This window comes from Adiantum capillus-veneris, chromosome 18, assembly GCF_014529385.1.
Source record: "Adiantum capillus-veneris isolate H3 chromosome 18, ASM1452938v2, whole genome shotgun sequence".
Classification (NCBI taxonomy): domain Eukaryota; kingdom Viridiplantae; phylum Streptophyta; class Polypodiopsida; order Polypodiales; family Pteridaceae; genus Adiantum; species Adiantum capillus-veneris.
The window spans coordinates 132038043-132046927 of record NC_140948.1 but is presented as its reverse complement, the minus strand read 5'-3'; positions in this window follow the sequence as shown (position 1 = coordinate 132046927).

The following is an 8885-nucleotide window of genomic DNA, read 5'->3' as shown; positions in this document are numbered from 1 at the left end:
CATTCCACATTGCCATGTCATAGTGTATTATCCATATGTCCCTTTGTTGGGCAGAACAAAATTTCTTCAATCCTTGTCACCTTCATCTACAACCTTTTCAATAATAATGATTTGAATTCATTCCTTTAATGGTATATGATGTAATCTAAGTACTTTTGAGATCATATAGAGGAAATAAAAATATGGAATATAATTGTACCTTTAGTATTGGTCGTCTACATCGAAGCGCAATCTGACCTTCCTTACATTCATTCCACCACCTTCCCATTGATATATGTTCTGCCATCGAGATCTCTTCCACGACTTCTACTAGCATGTCGACTGTCACATTCACTTTTGCTATCATGCCTATCATTACTTTGGGGCATCCCATCTGGCATACATATCAATCAAAACACTGCTAAGCACGACATCTTAGCCCTTACTTTGCATCTGCTCAAAGCAGCCTAGAGGTTTCTAGTGCTGCATTGTGGAGCAAATCCTGCAATCAGGAGTGAGGCCAATGCTTCGTATTTGCTGAAAACAAACTAGATATTTCTGACATGCCCCTATGGGACAAATCCTGCAATCAATGCATTCCAACTCCAAACGGGAAGCTTTTCAAGAAGTTCTGGTGCTCTCTGAGGTGCGCCACATTTAGCAAACATGTCAACCAAGGCATTGCCAAGCATGAAATCTTTTTCAACAATCCCTAATTAGCAATATCAACATGAATTCTTGTGTTGTGCCATGGCCCACCAAGGACAGGCAAGGCACTGACAGTGGAAGACCTAGTGGAGAGTCTGCAATGTGTGTTGTGGTCCATAAGCGCCTTTGAGCTGGGAAAGGAAGCAAATGAGGTGGAAGCAACGCTCATCCAAAATAATGGAAATCGCGTACAATTGGCATACGATTCTTCTATTGTATGAGGCGGATGCATACTTGTAGAGGAGGACATACTGAATGGAGTGTTTCTCTAGGTGTTCAAGTATCATTGTGGAGTCATGCTCCTCACTACCAATTGGGTGACAATCTTCGATGACGCCATCTTATCACGCATCAGGTTGGCCATTTTCTACTCAGCATTGGAGGATTCCTAGCGTCGCAACATCTAGCAAACATTGCTTCTTTGTGTTGGCATATGCAATGTCACCTATGATGCCCTCCTCCACCATCAGTTCAATGGCCACCAAATTCAAAACATTGTTTACCTTGCTCAGCTTCTGGCACAACCGGATGCATGCAAAATCAGGATATCACCCATGTCATCAAGGCTTTCAATGCCTCTATTTCTTACATCAATGAACTACCAGCTCTTTCCTAGCTGCCTATGTAACACTCCTTTTATCAACGTGTTTCTTTGATAACGCTTTCCAAGATGTTTGGCCTCCATCATCAGATTCAAATATAGTCTCTGAAATCATTGCTCAATAAAATAGTTTCACGCTTTGAGTGTGCGACTCGTTCTTGGGAAAGATACAAAAGCAGTGAAAAAAGAAGCATTGAGTCCCCCCTCTCATGCATGTATGTACATCCTCGTTTCGTAGTTGCTGAAAACAACCCAAAGCTTCCTCGAAGTGTCCTATTGGCTGATCAATTGATCGCATTCTGCACACGTCAATGAAAGCATTACTTCAGCATCCATGACCTTGCTCTCTAGCAGGTTTGGATCCCCTACCAAATGGATTTAGAAGATCTAGTTCACGAACATAAGGTTTGCAACTACTGTAGACCTATGGATGAGGTGAGGTTCACCCACCCAATCATCTGTACTACATAAGAGTTAAATCTAGCTGCTTTAGATTTAATTTAAAACTTGAACCTCCTAGCTCGCTCCTTACAAGAATCATAGATCATCTAGTGAAATCTGAATGGCAATGCATGACACAATGGTGGAAGACATCATAGGTATGAGGAGATCTTGGAGTGGTAATTATCCCATCCTCACTAGGCTGCTCTCTTAGCAAAAATTAGTACTGCAAGATGGCGAACACCTGTTGTTCAGAAAAGTCATTAGGAAAAATATGAACCCTCTAGGGGCCCTTTGGGATTAAGGTTGATTAGAGGCCAGCCAATGAGAAGAGGGTGGTAGACACACTCTATGCCCTCAAAAATGTAGGGGGACAAAGTAGTCTTACACTTCTTAAATGGGCTCTTACCTAGTGAGAAGGTGGGGTGGGGTGGGGGGGTGGGTGGGTGGGCCATATGGAACCTCCAACTTCCCTCCTTTTTGATCTGGTTCTGAAAAAAATCCCAAAATTTTGAAAATTTTCAAAATTTTCAAAACTCAAATTTCATCTTCTTAAAACCCCCCTAAAACTATTTTATGGTCAAAAAAGAATTTTTTGACCTCAAAAAGTCAACACGTGCACCCAAAAACCCTAATATTCAATTTTTAAAAAAAACTTTTGAAAAATCTTTTTTTGCTATCCAGAGCTCTCCCAAAAGTAGTTCTTACGCAAAAAGTGATTTTCTCTCTCTAGAACCCCTTTTCCAACCCCTCCTTGGTTGCAACCATCACACTCATCCTCTACTCCAATACTCTCTCTCTCTACACTATCTCCATTGTTGCAGCAAGGAAGCTCCTCTCTCCTCCCCTACCACCTTCCATTGCCACACCAAGCAAGGGTTATCCGCCTTCTCCTCCCATTGCCACAAGGGTTAACCACCTTCTCATATCACTTTATCACACCTACATTGTAGCAACAAGCAAGGTCCTTCTCCTCCTCCTAGTTTTCTTTGCTCAACCATGGCCAACTCTACTTCGCAAAGGCGGCCAAAGGATGAGGTCACATCACTTGCATGCCACAACAGTAGAGGTGTAGATGATGAGTGGGTGCCACAAGAGTTCACCAAAGGTGCTTGGGTATACATGCAACCATCTGCTATTGGCCCTCATTGTGTGCGGAATCGTGCAAACTTGGATCTTCATTGGAAAAGAAAGCTCCTTGGCTTCAAGAACCGCAAAGACAAGGGGACCGTAGCCATTGTGCAACATGTTTTCTCAATGTCAACCATGCATTTGCAACAACCACCTCGATTTCCAACACATTGTAAGTACATGTTTTGAGAATACAAAGCTAGGTGTGAAGTCACAGTGTAATGTTATTATGGATTCATACTTAAGATTTGTCATGCATTTATAGTCATATTTCCATCCATGTTGGTGGAGGAGCAGCCACTACATAGTCTCTCCGGCACATTCAATGCTATACATGCGGATATTGGAGCAATAATGTTCCCACATCTTTGCCCAACCAAATTGGTTCAAAGAAGGATTTTCTTCTATTCTCACTCCTATATTGTCCCTACTTCTACACAAGCGTTTGGAACGCTTGAACCCATCAAAGTAACTTCCTTATTAAGTATGGAGTGGCCGGTGCCAGATTTGTGGTCGGCAGCATCTTTCAAGCAAAAGATGATAATGGATGTCCAAAACTCTTTGAAATACTCTAAAGCTTCTAGGTCTGTGGGCTTGAGTTGGTGTTTGCCTATTCATTGTTTTGTGCAAATTTTTAAAGAGTTTGGATTTGTGGAGACTACCACAATGCTTGTATGTAAAGATGCGCATTACGAGGAATTAGGAAGGCTTTTAGAAGAGGACTGGGGTTTTGTGGAGGGCATGAACAACGGGGACCTGTACCGTTGTAAGGTTGGAGCTTCAGGTATTGGAATGCGCTATTTAAAATCCGGCACCTCCTTGTACATACGATTTCACTATGATCGTTGGATGTGCAAGCTTGGAGTGTGGACTCCCTTACAGAGTGTAGACGACGCTATTGCAAGCTTTCACATTGCAGTGAAGATGCCCAACGATGATTTGGAGGCAGTCCAAGTGAACAAGCATTGGACTCTCAGTAATTTTCCAGAATATTTGGTTAATATGGGTTTTGATGCCCTTCAACAAGCACAATTTCGTTTACAAGGTCACAAGGTGAGAATCCTTCCACCACATTTTCAATACATCATGGTTTGTCTATCATTGGATGCTTATTGTAATGAATGTCCACAGATTGGGAAGAGAATGGAAGACAAATTGAAGGTCAAGGAGGACTGGGGGATGGATGGAACTATGCTATCAATCTTATAACTTTGTAACTCTTGCAATTTTCAAACTGATCCCCAATGTAATCAACATGATTTGCTTCGGCAAATCATGCCTTTAAATATAATTTTTTGCATTGGGATGAGAAATCATTTTTTGGTGAAAGTGCCTTTTTTTTAATGTCTTAAAAAAAGGGTCCATTATAAAAGGGGGGCCACCTAACTCATTCATTATTTTCACTTTTGCAACTCTTGACCTCCTCCACTCTCTATCTACGCCCCAGGCTAGACATGGATGCTTCCACAACCTCTGCATCTACAGCCACATCCACCCCTTTGTCACGCTTCATCCTCTTCCTCGAGGACACCAAATACAAAGGGAAGTTGGACCTCCACACCTTTTTTACTTGTCTCCCTGACCTTGATGCCATAGTTGCCCTTCACATGGATGCATTTGCCGAGATTTTTGCGTTCATGGATGAGCACATCATAGAATATTATGTATCTATCCCCCCACATGCAGGGATTTGGGTGCCTTGCGATCTTTTGCGCTATATACACAAAGGTGATCGCCCATTCTCCAAGCGGTTGCAATGATTCCAAGAAATTGCAACCGATGCAGGCCATTACTTGGACGAGCAAGCCCCCGGGTGCCAGCGCTCAAGAAGCGCAAGTTGGGGGTGGAGTACCTTTCTCGGCTCGCAACATTTATCTTCTTGGTGAGCGAGGAACCTGATTTGGAGGAGCTCCGCTTACCACACCTTCAGGTTGGGTCCTTTATCAAGGACACCAAGGAGCAGTAGGTTATCCCCATGAACCCTGCAGCAGCGGAAGGAAAGGCACACCGGCTCGAGTACCCTAGGGGTCTTGAGGAAGTGGTTGAGAAATACATAGTTGCGGCTGGTCCTTGTGTTTTTGCATGATTTGGAAAAAGCATTTGGCCTGCGCATGGATGAATGCTTGAGTGTGCTATGCAACAACACCAAATGTCCCTTAGACATTACACCAGATGCCCTAGAAAGCAAGCTCTTGCCAAATGGGGACTCTGTTGCTGACACTATTGCAGTTGTATGTGCGGAGGTCCTGGCAGCAGAGCAGTTGCACGTGGCTGATGAAGAATTCCAAGCCACGCAAGCCAAGGTTGAGGCTGCTAGGATGCCTATGCCATTATGCAACGTCCCATCTGATGATCCAAAGATCGTATTTGTGGTGCATGGGAGCATTGACTTGGATGCAAAGGGCAACGGGGAGGAGGGCGACAAGGAGCAGGAGGTAAACTATATCCTAATTTTCATGTTACTATTTTATCCTTCATTGTCTTTTTTCTCAACCTTCATCGGTTTATGACAGGATGTCGTGGAGGTTGATGATTTTGCTGCAAGGACGGGTGGCAAGTGGACGGGCTTTGGACCTCAAGCTTCCCTTGCGTATCATCAAGTGTTCCTAGTGCGTAGATCCCTTGTATGCACAACGTTTGGCATTGGCTTTCGTGGTAAAGTGCTTGCCCAGATAGGATACATGCTTCCATTGGCTCAACTGACCCAAAGGCCATAGCACAGTCCCTCTTGACTGGGGAGTTGCCTTACGCGCAAAATAGGCACCAGGAAATGGTCAAAAAAATTATGAACTCCTCAGATACATGATGGAAAATCACCGTTTTGGAAGTAATAAAAAATATTTGAAATTGTCTCTCTATCTTGCAAATTCTTTTGAATGTGATTTGTCAATCTTGAAAATTGTTTCAATTGGTGATATGAATTTTTTTTTGATTGGTGACTTTGTAATTTCAAGTTCTGTATGTAATTTCAGTCAATTTCAGTAAATTTAGGTATTTTATGTTCCCTAGGGGGTAGATAAGCCTACCAAGGGCCAAAAAAAGCCTGGCCACAAGGGCACGCAAATGGCCCATCCATTAGTTTTGGATGGGCCATTTGCGCGCCCTTGTGGCCAAGCTTTTGCCCTTGGTAGGCTTATCTACCCCCTAGGATACTTAAAAAGCACAAATTTATTGAAATGAATTGGTTTTGCATCATTAATTTAGATGCACCCTTTTATAGCAATTCCAGCATATGTTCACACTCAAGGACACTAGAAAAGGTGAAATCAATTATGAAATGAAGTTTCCAGCACACCATCACCTGCTTTAGCTCTACCTAGTACACCCCTGCACCAAAAAGTCCAATTACATTGGACATTTGAAAAATCCAAATTAATGTTGTATAGACACTTGGTTTCACAATATGTTATTTTTTGATATCCTATAGGGAATTCAAAGCTTGAAATGGCCAAAAAAGGGTGTCCACAAGGATCCATGTAAAATAATGTTGCAAAACCAATAGGTTTTAGTAAATTTGTGCTTTTTAAGTACCCTTGGGGGTAGATAAGCCTACAAGGGGCAAAAAAAAGCCTGGCCACAAGGGCGCACAAATGGCCCATCCAAAACTGTTGGATGGGCCATTTGCGCGCCCTTGTGGCTAGGCTTTTTTTTGCCCCTTGTAGGCTTATCTACCCCCAAGGGTACTTAAAATACCTAAATTTACTGAAATTGACTGAAATTACATACAGAACTTGAAATTACAAAGTCATTTCATTACAAAGATAATAGACACAGTAGACACAACTATTGATCATATTGTCATTGGAAAGTCAAATCATTACAAAGATAAGGGTGTGCAATACAAAAAGAGGGGTAACTTCGGCTAATGCTCGAAGTCTCAGCGCAATCGACGTGCAAGCTGCATATCTTTAGGCTGTATTGTCACTCGCTTTGCACGAATGGCGCATAGGTTGGTATCTTCCAACACCGAAATGATGTGGGCCTCTGTAGCTTCTTGAATAGCCTCTAGCGCTATTGCTTGCATTCTATACTGATTTCCATAGCTTTGAAGCACCTCCTTCACTGTGCGAGCAAAGGGGGCGCGTCGAATCAAAATCTCCATCGTCTTCTGGTAGTGGCGGATTTCTGCAAATGCCCTTGCTATTTTTCGGCGCCGCTGCGGTTGTCTTGGGGGCACTTGCACATTTGCTGGCGGGCGACATTTAGGCTTCTTGAAAAACTTAGACTTGCGTCTGTTTACATGCTTAGGGGTTGGTTCTGCAGCCTCTTCTGATTCTTCCTCTTCCCTTGGCTGCCGATCTTGTCATGTGGGGAGAGCTCGCTGGCCTCAAGGCAATGTCTTCCCCCCAACGGCCACCCGGTGTGTGTACGGTATTTTATCTCGCAGCCATGGTGGCTCACTCTCTGATTCAGTGTCTGTATGGACCACCCGAGTTCTGGATGGTCCTGCTTGTGATTGGTGGCGTGACGGCTGCTCCCTATCGGGCTCTATTGTTTGCTGGCCCTCTTCTTCTCTCCAACGCTAGGCACGTTGCTTCATTCTCTTTCTAGGTGTTATATCTTGAGGAGGTGGAGATTCAACAGTCCTCGATGACTCTCGTGCCCTACCACCATGCCCACTACCAGAAGAGTTCCTGGAATGGCCAGGTGTTCGTGGCCGTTTTCTTGTGCCTTTAAGCCATGACGGCTTCTCACATCCTTGGAGGGTGTTTTTTTTGGCAGGCGCATGCTCTTTCGCGGTTTGTTTGGTTTGGTGCGCGCCATTTCGTTGGTAAGAGCTCACCTGTTCTTAAGAAATGAGTGGTTTATGAAAGCATGCAATATTTATAAGGGCCCATTGAAAAAGGGCCCTGTTCACACTTTTTTTTTAAAAAGTATTATTTTTTAAATAAACATGTCGCTAAGAGTTGGACCCTGTGTTCACGTTTAGTGACTCGTGCAGTATCCACTTTGATCCTTGTCGCACTGCATCGCCGCCATCCAGCATGCTTGGTGGGACCTTGTGACATTTGCCACTTATTGCTATGCTCTTGACGACTCCATTTTCGCACTTCAATAACAATCTTGGATTGTTGCGCACGCTCCATCGTGAGCTTACGAGCAAATGTTGTGCGAAAAAACCAGTTGAACATCTCCTCCAAATAATTGGATTGCACCATTCCACCACCATGTCGAGTATTTTTGAAGTACACTCCCCTTGCTCGATAATGGGACTTCTCCACGCCTTGAGTGCTAAAAATTTCAAGCGATCCATTCTTGTGCATAAAAAATGCACCATGCGCAAACAAGATATGTTGTTCACATGAGTAAACGATCCACATTATTAAATAAAAACAATCCCTTGTAATGAATACACCATGTAAAATGACTTACCATGTAATGTGTGATATTATTTTCACCCTAAGAAAGGGTGAAGACCTTGGTAAAATCCGCCAAGGCTTCTTGAAATGATTGGCGTTGTTCTTTTGTTGTGCTGTTAAGGCCCATAAGCTTGACCATTTTATCAAAATGTGCCCAAACTTGCTTGCGCTTGTTTGCAAGCTCGCCATTTGAATCATTGTCAGTAGTAGCTTTGCATAACTCCTTCCAAAGCTCCCAAAGGTTACCTACCTGCTAGTTGGAGCTGTTTTGAGCATCATATCGACTTGGCTTTCCTTGGGAAACTTTCTTCAAAAAGTGTCTAGCTTTTTGTCCACTCATTGACACTTGTTGAGCAATTTCATGGGCCTCCCCTGTGTTCTTTGCAGCAACGATAGACACATTTCCACCGTGACAGCCAATGGAATTCAAGAGTACCTCCACTCTTTTGATCGCTTCTTGGGACTTTTCCAACGGTTTCATTGTGAAAGCATAGTCAATGTGGAGCTTCAATAGCCTATCAAAAATGCGCATGAATGCATGTAATGTACAAAAATGTACATTCGATAGAGGAAATAGAAAGATTGGATTCCAAGCGTGGTCCTTTTGATCACGGTCTGGGGCATTGAGCATGGGACATTTCAGAATAGACGCTTCCCATTCTCTA